Below are 18,382 nucleotides of genomic sequence, written 5' to 3' on the forward strand. Positions count from 1 at the left end.
TATCTTTTGAGAAAATATACCATTTTCACAATCATAATCATATAGATATAAAACACAAGCTTTCATTAGCTTTTACCTCCATTCCCTCTGCCCTGATATCGTTTGCATCCTAGCCCGATTAACTCGGGTTCAGCTACAACTAATACTTATCAGAGCACTAACCTTACTCAGTAAGCCCTCAAGCGATGTTTTTTACTTTGCTTTAATTATTTATTAACTCACGCTATTTCATTTCTCATTTTCATTCTCGTTTCCATTCTCATTTCCATTTTCATTTCATTTCCATTTCCATATCTAGCTCATGAGTGTCCCTAGTTTCCGATACATCTGTGTCTATACTCATGGCTTTCCTAAGGATATTTCTCCATGTCATGCTCTCCCCAATAAATAGGGTTGTGTGGCCCGAAGGCTGGACCTAACTGCGGTTGGTTGACTCGGTTAGGTGAAATATCATATCATATATTTTTTGTCTATAGTATGACTAGCCGGCCAATAGCCTTGATCCGGACTCAGTGGGTACAACAATTCTACTATAGAGCTCAGTCTTCTGTGATGCGACACTCTCCACGAACCCATGTGGTTGCACTAATTCCACTAGCAATGGTACCGTGCTTAATAGCACAACCCATCATTAGGGTTTTCATACCCATCCATTAGGGTTATCATTACCACAAACTCGCAATCATTATATGGTACTAGAATTTCATCAATCACATGTCTATATTCATATTTTAGAATTTCACATTTCAATTCTCATAATTCAGTATTCACATTGCAAAATTTTACATTGCAATATTCACATTTCACATATTTACATTTCTTATAATTATATTTCTCATATTCACATTTCTTATTTTTATATTGCAGGAATTGATATTGCAATGTTCATATTTCTCATTTCCAAATTTCAATATCTATATTGTAGTATTCACATTACAATATTCACATTCTCATATTCTCAATTTCATGTTCTCATATCAGTATTCACATATCATTATTCTCATTGCAGTATTATCATTGCAATATTCACATTTTCCATATACTCAAATCACATTCGTATGTCAGTATTTACATTGAAATATTCACATAATTAGTATTCTCAACTCAATTTTTGCAATTTAGTATTCATAACTCATTTCATCTCATACTACCATATACATATCTCATATTTATTATTTCTCAGAAGATATATATTTTTTAGTACATTTCACCTTCATCATGTTTCCCCCATTTTAAATCTCATATTTCTCAAGGTAAATCATTTAACCCAGTTTAGACATTTCTCAATATTAATCACATGCCACACAAATTTCATCTAATATTTATATCATAAATAAATATCAGGAAAAATATCAGAATACCGTTTCTCATATTTCTTAACCCATAATTTTTAGAAGTAGACTGCTATAATTTATTCCCCTTATTTGACTTACTAAGAGGTCCACTAACACCCTAAATTTGACGCTCTTCGGCATTCATAGCTCAAAAGCCTAAAAATCATATTTTTGCCAAGTCAGTCAACTCATTTCCCACAACAATTTCTGTATAATACTTCCCATATTTCAAATGTTGCAAACAACCCATTAAACCCTAAAATCTTTTACTTACCCTGATTTTGGGATGATACCTAGGAACTCCAAATTGAAAATTTACTCTGCTTATGTTGCAGAGAATCTTCCTAGGAATCTCGTGGCAGTTCTTGATTGTCAAACCAAGTTGTAACGAAGTCAGAAACGAAGAGAGAAGGTGAGGGTTTCAAGTTTCTAGAGAGAGAGAGTGAGAGGAGAGAGAAAATGGCGCTGAAATAAGGGTTTCCACTATTTATAGGCCAGCATTCATCAACGCGTTCAAGTAATACGACAACAAACCCATGAAGGCATTTCATCGATGAGGAGGCTATTTTGTCGATGAACCTGAAATTTCGCAAAACTCCTAAAACTCTTGGTATCCTCTTGTCAACAGGACACGTATACCTCATTGTTAAAATCTATGAGACATTCATCGACAAAGACCCTAGGTTCATCAACGAAGCCCTGTTTTCTCTCTTTTTAAATTTCCTGATAGCTATTATTATACAAAAACTCGACTAGTGGTATAAACCATAACCAGCTGCCATCAAAGTCCAGCACGCATGCATGTAGCATATCCTCCAATATATGTATCATCCTCTCAGTATGTCTCTCCGTTTGTCTAAGGATGAAATGTTGTGCTGAACGACAACAAAAAACCCATAGCTCCTTGCAAACTCCTCCATAAATAGGATGTGAATCGTGGGTCTCAGTATGAAACTATAGACACCTGCACGCCATGCATTCCAACTATCTCCTGAATGTACAATTCTGGAAATCTATTTAAGGAGTAGTTAACTTTGACAGGCAAAAAATGGGCAGTCTTCGTAAGTCGATCCCTAACTACCTAAATGGCATCTTGTCTATGTAGCTCCGACGGCAATCCTATGACAAAATAAATCACTATATGCTCTCACTTCCATTTAGGAATATATAAATGCTGCGAAGACCCCGCTGGTCTCTAATGCTCAGTTTTCACTTGCTGGTGTGTCAAACATTATGCTATTAACTCAGCAATCTCTCTTTTCCTTCTGCTCCACCAAAAAGATTCTTGAAGATCTCTATACATTTTAGTGCTACCAGGATATACCGTATACAAGGATCAGTGTGCTTCCTTTATAATCACTTTCTTAATCTCAGGATCGGTAGGTACACATAATCTGGTACAGAACCTTAAGGCCTAATCATCTGAGATGCTGAAATCCTCCTCCAAACCATCTTGTACTTTTTATATAAGCTCTACTAGCTCTACATCACTCCTCTATGCTGTTTTAATTCTTTCCTGTAGAGTCAGTTGCAACAGCAGATTGGCAATAAATTCCTGATGATCACCCTTTACGAGTTCTATCCCCAATGTCTTTAGATCCATATAAATAGGATATTGTATCGCCACTGTAGATTCTGATACACCCACTGATTTTCGCCTCAAGGCATCAACCATCACATTAGCGTTTCTCGGGTGGTAACTGATGGTACAGTCGTAATCTTTTATTAGCTCCAACCACCTCCTCTACCTCATGTTCAATTCTTTTTATGTGAAAAAATATTTCAAACTCTTATGGTCAGTAAAAATCTCACACCTATCCCCATAAAGATAGTGTCTCCAAATCTTTAGTGTGTGTACCACCTCTGCCAGCTCCAGATCACCCATAAGGGTAATTCTTCTCATATTCTTTCAACTGTCGTAAGGCATAAGCTATAACTCTCCCCTGCTGTATCAGGACACAACCGAGCCCTTTATGCGATGCATCACTGTAAAGCATGAAACCCTCTTCACCTGAATGAATTGTCAACACTGGTGCAGTGATAAGCCACTACTTCAACTCCTGAAAGTTCGGCCCACATTTATCAGACCACTCAAATTTCACCCATTTCCTGGTCAATCTAGTCAACAAACCCAACGATTTGAAAAAACCATCAACAAACCTATGGTAGTACCCAGCCAATCTCAGCAAACTTATGATTTCTTTCACATTCTTCGGTCGTACCCAATCTACTACTGCCTCAATCTTACTCGGGTCTACTGAGACACCCCCTTTGTAGATCATATATCCAAGGAAGGTAACTTGCCCTAGTCAGAACTCACACTTCTTGAATTTTGCAAACAATTTCCTTTCCCTCTATACTTGAAGTACTATCCTCAGTTATTCCTCGTGCTCCTCTGGACTCTTTGAATAAACCAGTATGTCATCGATAAACACTACCAAAAACTGATCTAAATACTAGTGGAATACACGATTCATCAAATCCATAAATACTATAGGAGCATTTGTCAATCCAAACGGCATAACTAAGAATTCGTAGTGGCCATACCTAGTCTTGAATGTCATCTTTGAAACATCCTTTGCTCTAACCTTTACCTAATGACACCTAGACTGTAAACTTATCTTCAAGAAAACTTGTGTCCCTTATTAGCTGATCAAACAAATCATCGATGTGGGGAAGCGGGTATTTATTCTTAATAGTCACTTTGTTAATTTCTTGATAGTCGATGCACATTCTCATCGACCCATCTTTCTTTCTCACAAGTAATACCAGCGCTCCTCAGGGCGATATGCTAGGCCGAATAAATCCCTTATCTAATAATTATTGCAACTGGTCCTTCAATTCTTTTAATTAGGCCAATGCCATTCTATATGGCGCTTTCGAAATCGGCGCTGTCCCTGGTACTAGATCAATAGAAAACTCTACCTCATGATCAGAAGGTAGTCCCAACAAATCCTCAAGGAAAACATCAAGAAAATCCCTCACTAGCAGGGTATCCTTTAATCTCAACTCTCCTTTTGACACTGCCCTTAGATAGGCCACATAACCCTGACAACCCTTTAGCAGCAATCGCCTCACCTGTATGGCGGATAAAAACTATGGTGGGGTATGCATACGAGACCCCACAAACTTGTATTCATGTCCCCTTGGAGGTTTGAACACTACCTGCCTCAGATGACAATCTATACTAGCATAGTGAGCAGCTAGCTAGTCCATACCCAGTATCACCTCAAACCCATGCATATCAAAAACCACCAAATCAGTTAATAAAGATCTCCCCTGAATGCTTATTGGATAGTTACTAAGTACTTTACCACATATCCCCATAGCCTCTATCGGCGTAACCACTGACAAACTGACACCCAATTGTCGTGTTTCTAACCCATAAAATTTAACAAACTCTCGGGCTATAAAAGAATGAGTCACCCCTAAATCAAATAAAGCAGTAGCTGTAAATGATAGAATTGAAACTGTACCTGTCACAACATCTCTTGTTGCCTCTGCATCCCCCGGTGTCAACGAAAAGACTTGAGTTGGGGCAATAATCCTCTGTTGTCCGCCTCAAGGTGCCTGATGATCTCCTCGGTATAGTCTAGGAACAGGCGCAGCAACTAGCACTGCACAACAGTAATCTCCCTGACCCAACATTCTCCCGAGTGTCTCCCAAAACATATACGGCAAGAAGAGGGCATCTACCTTCCCCTGCTATCCTGCCTTCTCCAACAATCTCGTTGAACTCCACTAGTGCTTTGCCTCCCCTTTTAGCTTAAATATTACAAATGAAACTATCTTCTCATCTATTCATGGAAGAACTGCCAATGTGTCCTCCATATCCTGTACACAGTTCTCAGCAACAAGTGGGTTAGCTCCTTTAGGAAACGACAGAGGTCTCATCCGCATGAATAGCTCAATTATGCAGCTCCGCCCTCCTGAACTCCAAGCCATCTCTAGTATCACCTATTGCGTGACACTACATAATACAACAATAGGGTCTCCTCCACCCATACTAGAAGGTTCTGCATCATCCCCTCCAGCCTGTGCACTACTACTCCCTGGATCCATCCTGCAAAGGGTAAAAAACCATTTCAGAACTCTATTATCATATCTCACTAACACACCCAACATACACAAACTCACAAAATATTATGCTGCAGACATTTCTCTTAACATTCTCAATCCCCACTTAAGATTCAATCCTACCACTCAGAAACACACGATCCGGCGATAGTATCTATGGTTTTCAAGAAGTCGTCACCTTTGGAAAAACACAAAAACAACCATAGAACTCCTGCTTCCAGGTAGAAAGACAGAACCTTGAATTCTAATCTCATCCACTAACAACAGCTGACTCATATCTCATCAATATCCATTCCTATACACTGGTATTGTATTCTACTATTTACTAAAGTCTGCAGAACCTAGCATACCTAGGCTCTGATGCCAAACTGTGATGCCCTGATTTTCATATAATTTTTTTTTTCATATAAACAACATATATATCCACATATCGGCCATGTCAACCACTGATACCATAATACATAACTTGACCCGAAAGTGGGTACCGGGTATATAATCATACTCAAATACACAACTCTAACAGCAAAAGTAATTTCATATATATACAAATACATACCACAACGAATACACATACCAGAGTACTACCATCCATATATACAAGTCTAATACAAAACCTTTACAATAATCAAACCTCCCTAGCTCAAAATACTCACCCTATCTACCTAAGGTATTCGCTACCCTCTATATTGGAGCTTCATCACCTAGTCTATCTCGATTTCCTGAAATATTTAAATGATTGGGTGAGACACATCTCAGTAAGATGGAATAAATTATCTACAATGTATGGTGGTATGAGATTCAATATATCATAACATATATTCAATTCGGTAATAATAATAATAATAATATCTTCTGAGAAAATATACCATTTCCACAATCATAATCATATAGATGTACAACACAAGCTTTCATAAGTTTTTACTCCCATATCCAAAATCATTCATTCATAACCCAAGTTTACTGGCGAAGTTCCTAAGAAGAGGGAAGCTTACCCGCCCATACAAGTAGCTTCCCTCTGCACTGATATCATTTGTATCCTAGCCTGATTAACTTGGGTTCAACTACAACTGATACTTATCAAAGCACTCACCTTACTTAGTAAGCCCTTAAGCTGTTTGTTTTACTTCGCTTTAATTATTTATTAACTCATGCTATTTCATTTCTCATTTTCATTCTCGTTTCCATTCTCATTTCATTTCCATTTTCATTTCATTTCCATTTCCATACAGTGTCCCTAGTTTTTGTTACATCCGTGTCTGTACTCATGGCTGCCCTGAGGATATTTCCCCACGTCATGCTTCCCCCCATGAATATGGTTGTGTGGCCCAAAGGTTGGACCTAATCGCTGTTGGCTGACCTGGTTAGGTCAAATATCATATCATATTTCCTGTGTCTATTGTACGACTAGCCATACAAAAGCCCTGATCCAGACTCTGGGGGCACAACAACTCTACTATACAACTCAGTCTACTGTGACGCCACATGCTCGACAAGCCCGTGTAGTTGCCCTAACTCCACTAGCAATGGTACCGTACTTAATTTCACAACCAATCATTAGGTTTTCCATATGCATTCATCAGGGTTATCATTACCACATACTCGCAATCATTATGTGATACTGACATTTCATCAATCACATGTCTCTATTCATATTTTAGAATTTCACATTTCAATTCTCACAATTCAGTATTCATATTGCAAAATTTTACATTCACATTTCTCATAATCATATTTCTTATATTCATATTTCTCATTTTCAAATTGCAAATTTGACGCTGCAATATTCACACTTCTCATTTCCAAATTTCAATATTTGTATTGTAGTATTCACATTACAATACTCACATTCTCATATTCTCAATTTTATATTCTCATATCAGTATTCACATACATTATTCTCATTGCAGTATTATCATTGCAATACTCACATTTTCAATATACTCATATCACATTCGTATTGCAATATTTACATTAAAATATTCACATAATCAATATTCTCAACTTAGTTTTTGCAATTCAGTATTCACAACTCATTTCATCTCATATTACCATATACATATCTTATATTCATTATTTCTTAGAAGATGTACATTTTTCAATACATTTCACCTTCATCATGTTTCCCCCATTTCAAATCACATATTTCTTAAGGTAAATCATTTAACCCAGTTTAGACATTTCTCAATATAAATCATATACCACTAAAATTTCATATGATATTTATATCATAAATAACTTTAAAGTAAAATATCATAATACTGTTTCTTATATTTCTCAACCCATAATTTTCAGAAATAGAATTTTGTAATTTATTCCCCTTACCTGCCTTACTGGGCGGTCCACTAACACCCTAAATTTGATGCTCTTTGGCGTTCACAGCTCAAAAGCCTAAAAGTCACATTTTACCAAATCAGTCAACTCATTTCCCACAACAATTTATGCATAATACTTCCCAGATCTCAAATACTTCAAATAACCCATTAAACCCTAAAATCTCTAACTTACCCTGATTTTGGGATGATACCTTGGTACTCCGAACTGAAAATTTACTCTACCTATGATGTAGAAAATCTTCCCAGGAACCTTGTGGCGGTTCCCGATCGTCAAACTTAGTTGTAACAAAGTCAGAAATGAAGAGAGAATGTGAGGGTTTCAAGTTTCTAGAGACAAAGAGAGTGAGAGAAAAGAGAAAACGATGCTAAAATGAGGGTTTCCACTATTTATAGGTCGGTGTTCATCGACAAGTTCAAGTAATTCATTAATGAACCCATGAAGGCACTTCATCGATAAGGAGGCTATTTCATTGAGAAACCTAAAATTTCCCCAAAACTCCCAAAACACTTGGTATCTTCTTGTCGAAGGGGCACATGTACCTTGTCGCCGAAATCTACGAGACATTCATCAACGAAGACCCTGGGTTCGTTGACGAAGCCCTACTTTCTCTATTTTTAAATTTCCTTCCCCTTCTCTTTCCTATTTTACTTTTATTAATTTAATTTTCCATGTCTCTACATCCTCCCTTACTTGTAAAATTTCGTCCTCTAAATTTTCCAGTCATCACATTTCCAATCTTAAAGAATAACACCACCATTTTATTAATCACCCTCACTTATGGTGGAGGAATACTGTGGTTACATAGGGTTCTGGGAGATTACAACCATTGAAAGAAAATTCTCCCGAAAACCATTCTTATTAAAACCAAAACTCTAACTATTCTACACTATACAAATTAAGACACATACCTTAACCCTAGTTCTCACCAAATAGGTGTGGGTACCTCTGGTGCATCCGTTCCTTCGATTCCCAAGAAGCTTCCTCTACTACGTGGTTGCACCACAGAACTTTTACCAATAGTATGCTTTTGGTGCGCAACTCTTGTTTTTTCCAATCCAGAATTTGCACTCGCACTTCTTCATAAGATAAGGTATCACTAAGCTGCAGTGCCTCGCATCTAATCACATGTGAAGGATCTGGGACGTATTTTATCAACATGAAAATGTGAAATACGTCATGAATTCAAGTCAAAATTGGTCATAACGCCAACTTGTAGGCAACTGGACCCACTCTTTCAAGAATCTCAAATGGTCCAATATACCTTGGGCTAAGTTTACCCTTCCTCCCAAACCTCATAACTCCTTTTAATGGTACCACCTATAGGAACACATGATCCCTAGTGTCAAACTTTAACTTTTTTCGACGAGTATCAACATAACTTTTCTGCTGACTCTGTGCTGTCCTGATCCTGTCCCTGATGAGTTTGACTTTTCCCTGAGTCTGCTGTATCAATTCTGTCCCCAATATTTGTCTCTCCCCAATCTCATCCCAATACAATGTGGATCGACATCTCCTACCATACAATGCCTCAAATGGTGCCATCCCAATGCTGGCTTGATAGCTATTATTATACACAAACTTGATTAGTGGTATAAATCATAACCAGTTGCCTCCAAAGTCCATCATGCATGCACATAGCATATCCTTGAATATATGTATCATCCTCTCCATCTATCCGTTTGTCTGAGGAAGAAATGTCGTGCTAAACGACAACTGAGAACCCATAGCTCCTTGCAAACTTCTCCAGAAACAGGATGTGAACTGCGGGTCTTGGTTTAAAACTATGGATACTGGCATGCAATGCATTTTAACTATCTCCTGAATGTACAATTTTGCTAATCTGTTCAAGGAGTAATTAACTCTGATAGGAAGAAAATGGGCAGTTTTTGTAAGTTGATCCACAACTACCCAAATGGTGTCCTATCCACGTAGCACCAGCGGAAATCCTGTGACAAAATCCATCACTATATATGTAGAGACCCAAAACCATATAAGCTGGGTTCTTTGACAAAGAAGTCACATTTGTCGACAAAGTCCTTCAGATCCTTGTTGATGAAATTCAGAGCCTCGTCGACAAGCAAATACCGAGCAGGTTAGAGCAATATCCGGAATTGGGCTTGGTGACGAAGGAATGGCTTCATCGACAAGCTGTGTGGCAGATTCGTCGATAAAGACGCCGCCTTGTCAACGACTTTGACTCGGTCAAAGGCTCTATAAATATCCATTTTGGGTTGCTTAGAAGCTAAGTTTCTTCCCAAAGCTCTCTCTTTCTCTCTAAACCAATGAATTTTTTCTCTCTCTTTAAGATTCTTCGCCATTCGACGTCCCTTTTTAAAAACGGAGGTTCTTGCATTGATCAGAGAAGGAAACTCTACAAATATAGCGGATCACATCATCGTTCCGGGAATTTTTGGGTTTTCCCAAAAGTTGAGGTAAGGATCTAATTTCAATTTTGATTGGATATTTGGATAGTAGTTGAAATTATAGTAAGGTTATGTTCTGTGATTTTTAGGTTTCAAGGATTCCAGGTTGTCGGTTTGGATCGTTTTTGTACGTAGTTTTGTTTCAAATTTAAGGTAAGGGGAATTGGATTGCAACAGTTATTTTTGGAAAAACTAAACCGCTAAAAAGTTAGGTTATGCTTATATGTATGATTTAACTGCTTATTTGCTAAATTTCACTGAGTAGAAATACCGGTTTTTGCGATTTTTTGGTTTTTGGTAAAAATGTGGATTTTGGCGTATGGACTCCAAATGTTTTAAAACTTCTTTATTTGGATTATTATGTATGTAGGAGATGCTTGAATCCTTTATTTTTATGTAAAATGGTATTTATTATATCATATATTATATAGCGGATTTTTGTTTAAATTAGTGTGACATGTGGATGAAATTGAACTTGTGAACATTTGATATTATTGATATGGATTATGGGAACAGAGTTCCAACTTGTTATACTGAAAATGTGGAAAACAAAGGCCGATTATACACTGAGCTGTATATGTGAAAAGGGAAAATCGAGAGGATATGTGCCGATTTAAACCTGATATGGATATATGAGTTTGTGAAAATACTGGATATGCACAAGTTATCTTGTTTTGTTATAAATTGTATATATGATAAATGGAACCAAAACTTGTTACCAAAGGAGTTGAAAGATACTCCAGAGAAAAAAAAAAGAAAAGGGGGTTGAAAGATACTCCAATGTGAGAAGTTACAAAAGCTTCATTAATGGAGGTGAAAGATACTCCCAATGGCAGGGAATTCCTCAGCTAGAAGGGTACAATGCAACCACACATGAGGGATCAGTGTGGGTACATAGGATAGTCGACCTGCATAGAGTTAGTAAACTTCTGGTAAAAATAAACTAGGGGGCGGTCAGACTGTGATAGATGCTCGGCAGTGTCTGCTCGAATAAAACATTGTCAGAGGTATCAGTGCACAACCCATGCCACGGGATAAAATAGGCAATATATGTGATACAAAGCTGTTGGTCATTCTATATTCATGTACATGATTTAAAAGTTGATATGGAAAAACGGTATTGTTTATATTAATATATGTGTAGTGCTTCGGTATTAAAAACCTTTGTCTCATACGTATGGATACACGTTTTAAATTAAAATACTCACATGTGGTAACACACTGATTGTAATACTTTCTTCCTTACCAATTGGTGTCTCACCCTATTATACAACCTTTGTTTTCAGGTTCATCAGGACATCGGTCCTAGTTGCTTAAGGGACTTGGAGAATTGTTTTTGGTTGTAGCATACGTAAGTGGTTTATGTGTATATTGAACTTAGTTGGAGTATCCTTTTTGGGGTTGTATTAATAGGATATGTTCTAAGTCTGTATAAATGTATTTGAGGATACAACAGTAAACTCTGGTATACGTCTATTAGAAATCCCGATGAATGTTTATGTTTATGTTTATGTTTATGTTATTCCTGTTATGTATGAGTTACACTCATATGTCCCTGTTTAGGGCAGGTTGTCTATGTATCTTGAACAGGTACAGGTATTTTGTATAAGTGAGTGACACTTGGGCCTATATAAAGAGCCAGGTTGTTACAATATGCTCCTACTTCCACTCAGGAATATACAGTGGCTGCAAAGACACCGCCAGTCTCTGATGCTCAGCTTTCACCTCCTCTGCCTCATGTTCACTTCTGTTTTTGTGAAAAAGTATTTCAAACTCTTATGGTCAGTAAAAATCTCACACCTACCCCCATAAAGATAGTGTCTCCAAATCTTTAGTGTGTACAACACCGTTGCCAGCTCTAGATCATGGGTAGGGTAATTCTTATATTCTTTCAACTGTCTTGAAGCATAAGCTATAACTCTACCCTGTTGCATTAGAATACAGTCGAGCCCTTTATGCGATGCATCATTGTAAATCATGAAACCCTCTTCACTTGAAGGAATTTTCAACACCGGTGTAGTGATGAGCCATTGCTTTAACTCTTAGAAATTTTGCTCACATTCATCTGACCACTCAAATTTCACCCCTTTCCTGGTCAATCTAGTCAACGAACCCATTTGGAAAAATCATGAACAAACCTACAGTAGTACCCAGCATTCCCAGGAAACTTCTTATTTCCTACACATTCTTCGATCACACGATCTATTATGACCTCAATCTTACTCGGATCAACAGAGACACCACATCTGGAGTCCAAGGAAGACAACCTGCTTTAGCCAAAACTTGCACTTCTTGAATTTCGCAAATAGTTTCCTTTCCCTCAGTACCTAGAATACTTTCCTCAGTTGTTCCTTGTGCTCTTCTAGACTCTTTGAATACACCAGCATATCATCAATAAAAACTACCACAAACTAATCTAAATAGTGGTGGAATACCCGATTCATTAAATCTATAAACATTGCAGAAGCATTTGTCAATCCAAACGGCATAACCGAAAATTGGTAGTGGCCATACCAAGACTTGAATGCCGTCTTTGAAACATCCTCTGCTCTGACCTTTACCTGATGATACCCAGAGTGTAAATCTATCTTTAAGAAAACTTGTGTCCCCTATAGTTGATCAAACAAATCATTGATGTGGGGAAGCAAGTATTTATTCTTAATAGTCACTTTGTTAATTTTTCGGTAGTCAATGGACATTCTTATCGACCCATATTTCTTTCTTAGAAATAATACCGGTGCACCCTAAGGTGACACGCTGGGCCAAATAAATCCCCTGTCTAACAAATCTTGCAATTGGTCCTTCAATTCTTTTTAATTCCACTGGTGCCATTCTGTATAGCGCTTTTGAAATTGGCATTGTCCCTAGTACTAGATCAATAGAAAACTCTACCTCATGATCAGGAGGTAGTCCTGAAAAATCCTCAGGGAAAACATCAGGAAAATTCATCACTCTTAGGATATCCTGTAATCTCAACTCTCCTTTTGACACCGCCTTTACACAGGCCAAATAACCCTGGCAACGCTCTAGCAGCAATCGCCTCGCCTGTATGACAAATTACAAATGTGGTGGGGTATGCACACAAGACCCCACAAACTTGTACTCCTGTCCCCCTGGAGGTTTGAACACTACCTCCCTCAAATGACAATCTATACTATCATAGTGAGCAACTAGCCAGTCCATACACAGTATCACCTCAAACCCATGCATACCAAAGACCACTAAATTAGCTAATAAAGATCTCCCCTGAATGCATACTGGACGATTACTAAGTACTTTACACATATCCCCACAGCTCTTGTTGGCATAGCCACTGACAAACTGACACCTAACTACAGTGTTTCTAACCCATAAAATTTAAAAAACTCATAGTCGATAAAAGAAAGAGTCACCCCTGAATCAAATTGTGCCTGTCACAACTGCTTATGCATTCCTTGGTGTCAACACATAGACTCAAGTTGGGGCAATATTCCTCTACTATCAGCCTTGAGGTGCTTGATGACCTCCTCGGTATGGTCTAGAAACAGGAGCGGCAATTGGCGGTGCATGGCAGTCCCTTGCCATATGCCCAGGCTGATAGCACCGATAACATACAATCTCCCTGACCCAACATTCTCCCGGGTGTCTCCTAAAGCATATGGGGAAAGAAGGGGGCATTTTTTTTCCCTGTATGGCCCGATCTCTCACTACCTGTCTCCATCCTCCCCTACTATCTTGCCTCCTCCAACAGTCTCGCTGATCTCCACTAACTCTTTGTCTCCCCTGTTAGCTTAAATGTTGCAAAAAAAAAATTTTTGTTCATATGTACATAAAAGAACTGCCAGCTTGTCCTCCATATCTTGGACCCATTTCTAAACCAAAACTGGGTTAGTTTCTCCAGGAAACAATGGAGGCCTCATCCACGTGAACTGCTCAATCATGCAGCTCTACCCTCTTAAATTTGTAGCCATCTCTAACATCACTTGCTGGGTGAAGCTACGTAATACAACATCAGGGTCTCCTCCACCCACACCAGAAGGTCCTGCATCATTCCCTCCAACCTGTGCACTACTACTCCCTAGATCCATCTTCCAAAGGGTATAAAACCATTTTAGAACTCCATTATCACATCTCACTAACATAACCAGCATACCCAAACTCACAAAACATTTTGCCACAAACATTTCTTTTAACATTCTCAATCCCCATTTAAGATTCAGTCCTACCACTCAAAAACACGATCCGACAATAGTATCTATGGATTTCCCAAAGTCGTCACCCCTGGAAAAACATAGAAACAACCATGGAACTCTTACTTCCAGGTCGCAAGACAGAACCCTAAATTCTAATCTCATCCTCTACAAACAACTGACTTATATCTTATCAATATCCATTCCTATACTCTGGTATTGTATTCCGCTGTTTACTAAAGTTTGTAGAACCTTACAAACCTAGGCTCTGATACCAAACTGTGATGCCCCGATTTTCATATAATTTTTTTTTTCCATATAAACAACACATATATAAACATATCGTCCATGTCAACCATTGATATCATAATACATAACCCACCTCAAAAGTGAGTACCGGGTATACAATCATGCTCAAATACACAACTCTAACAGTGGAAGTCATTCCATAAATATACAAATACATACCACAATGAATACACATACCGGAGTACTACCATCCATTTATACAAGTCTAATACAAAAACCTCTAGGGCTCTATCTCAGTTTCCTGAAATATTAAAATGATTGGGTAAAACACATCTCAGTAAAACGGAATAAATTATTTACAGTGTGTGCCAGTATGAGATTCATTATATCATAACATATATTCAATTCAGCAATAATAATAATAATAATAATAATAATAATAATAATAATAATAATAATAATAATAATAATAAAAATAATATCTTTTGAGAAAATATACCATTTCCACAATCATAATCATATAGATATACAACACAAGCTTTTATAAGCTTTTACTTCCATTTCCAAAATCATTCGTTCGTAACCCAAGTTTACCGGCCAAGTTTGGGGAGGCTTACCTACCCATAAAAGTAGCTTCCCTTTGCCCTCATATCATTTGCATGCTACCTTGATTAACTCAGGTTCAGCTACAACTGATACTTATTAGAGCACTCATTTTACCCAGTAAGCCCTCAAGTGGTGGGTTTTACATCGCTTTAATTATTTATTAACTCACACTATTTCATTTCTCATTTTTATTCTCGTTTCCATTCTCATTTCATTTGCATTTGCATATCATTTCCATTTCCATATCTAGATCATGAGTATTCCCAATTACCGATACATCTGTGTTTGTACTCATGGCTGCCCCAAGGATATTTCTCCATGTCATGCTTCCCCCCATGAATAGGGTTGTGCAGCCATAAGGCTAGGCCTAATTGTGGTTGGCTGACCTGGTTAGATCAAATATCATATCATATATTCCATATCTGTAGTACAACTGGCTACATCTCAGTCTACTGTGACGCCACATGCTCCACTAGCAATAGTACTGTGCTCAATATCACAACGCATCATTAGGGTTTCCATATCTATCCATCAGGGTTATCATTACCACATACTCACAATCATTATACGATACTAGCATTTCATCGATCACATGTTTGTATTCATATTTCATAATTTCACATATCAATTCTCACAATTCAGTATTCATATTGTAGAATTTTACATTGCAATATTTAAATTTCACATATTCACATTTTTCATAATCATATTTCTCATATTCACATTTCTCATTTTCATATCATAGAATTGACCTTGCAATATTCACATTTCTCTTTTCCAAATTTCAATATTTGTTTTGTAGTATTCATATTATGATACTCACATTCTTGTATTCTCAATTTCATATTATCATAACAGCATTCACAGATCATTATTCTCATTGCAGTACTATCATTACAATATTCACACTTTCAATATACTCATATCACATTCATATTGTAGTATTTACATTGAAATATTCATATAATCAATATTCTCAACTCAGTTTTTGCAATTCAGTATTCACAACTCATTTCATCTTATATTACCTTATACATATCTTATATTCATCATTTCTTAGAAGATATACATTTTCCAATACATTTCACCTTCATCATGTTTCCCCTGTTTCAAATCTCATATTTCTCAGGGTAAATCATTTAACTCAGTTTAGACATTTCTCAATATAAATCATATGCCACCCAAATTTCATCTGATATTTATATTATAAATATATTTTAGGTAAAATATCATAATACCGTTTCTCATATTTCTCAACCTATAATTTTTAGAAATAGATTGCTATAATTTATTCCCTTTACCTGCCTTACTAAGAGGTCCACTAACACCCTAAATCTGACGCTCCTTGGTGTTCACAGCTCGAAAGCCTAAAAATCAAATTTTTTCCAAATCAGTCAACTCATTTTCCACAACAATTTTTGTATAATACTTCCCAGATTTCAAATACTTTAAACAACCCATTAAACCCTAAAATCTCTTACTTACCCTGATTTTGGGATGATATCTCGAAACTTCAAATTGAAAATTTACTCCACCTATATTGCAGAGAATCTTCCCAGGAACCTCGTGGTGGTTCCCCATAGTCAAACCGGGTTGTAACGAAGCGAAAAATGAAGAGAGAATGTGAGTTTTTCAAGTTTTTAGAGGCAGAGAGAGTGAGAGAGGAGAGAAAACGACGTTGAAATGAGGGTTTCTACTATTTATATGCCGGTGTTCATCGATGAGTTCAAGTAATTTGTCGACAAATCCATGAAGGCACTTCGCTGACGAGGAGGCAATTTCATCGATGAACCTAAAATTTCCCCAAAACTCTTGGTATCTTCTCATTAATAGGGCACGTGTACCTCGTTGCCAAAATCTACATGATACTCGTCGATGAATAGCCTAGGTTCATCGACGAAGCCCTATTTTCTCTCTTTTTAAATTTCCTCCCCCTTCTCTTTCCTTTATTACTTTTATTAATTTAATTTTCTAGGTCTCTACACTGATCACTCAATACCCCACTTTGGGTCAGGTCCTATTGGCATGTGCTATCCAAGATGTTTGTGATATTGATTAATTATTGTGGTTTATTAGGAAAAAAATATAATGGTAAAAAAATCAGGTCGTCACATGGCGAATATGTTTTAGCAATTCATGCAGATTCACACCATGACCAATAGTTAGAATACTCAAGCCATCAATGAACTAAGAGGTAGTATTAATAAGATAAGTACACAACTGAGTACCTTAGAAAAATGGAAATTTCCAGCACAACTTCAGCCTAGTCCTTAGATATACCGACAACAAAATCAACCAATGCATACTGTTTCAGGGGATTCTATTGAAATGGCGAAGGCTATTATTACCTTGAGGAGAGGAAAAGAAATTTACCATCCTGAGATACCTATTGATCAACAAATAGTAGCCCCAACACCTGACGTTGCAACTGAGACAGATAGAGCAAAAGAAAAATTAGATGAAGCAAGCTCAGATTTAAAGAAGTTAGTTAATGTGGAGGGTGAGACTAGTAAGGAGTACCGACCTGTGGTACCCTATCCTCAAAGGTTGATAGTCTGTTAGAAGAACAAGTATCACAATGAGATTCAAGAAATCTTCAAGAAAGTGAAGATTAATATCCTACTTTTGGATGCTATACAACAAGTTCCTGTGTATGCAAAATTTTTGAAGGATCTGTGCATAGTGAAAAGGAAACTAAACATAAAGAAGAAAGCTTTCTTGACAAGGCAAATTAGTGTGTTGAAATTAAGTTAGAATCCTCAGAAGTTCGGAGATCCTGGTTCTCCCACTATTTCTATTATGATTGGTAAATCTCGTATTGGGAGAGCTTTACTTGATTTGGGGAGTAGTGTGAACTTGCTCCCATTTTCAATATATGAGCAGTTGGGCTTAGGTGAGTTAAAGAAAAAAATCCATGATGGTACAGTTGACAGGTAGATCAGTAAAATTTCCATGAGGCATTATTGAAGATGTACTAGTTAGAGTTGATAAATATTACTACCTAGTGGACTTTGTAGTTTTGGATATACAGCAGCCTATCTTCAACATCTACCAGGCACCTATTATTCTTGGGTGGCCATTCCTTACTACCTCCAATGCATTGATCAATTGTCAAAGTGGAGTACTAAAACTCACATTCAAAAATATGAAATTGGAGATGAACGTGTTCAATGCTCGAAAGACACTGAGT

This window comes from Malania oleifera, chromosome 3, assembly GCF_029873635.1.
Source record: "Malania oleifera isolate guangnan ecotype guangnan chromosome 3, ASM2987363v1, whole genome shotgun sequence".
NCBI classification, from domain to species: domain Eukaryota; kingdom Viridiplantae; phylum Streptophyta; class Magnoliopsida; order Santalales; family Ximeniaceae; genus Malania; species Malania oleifera.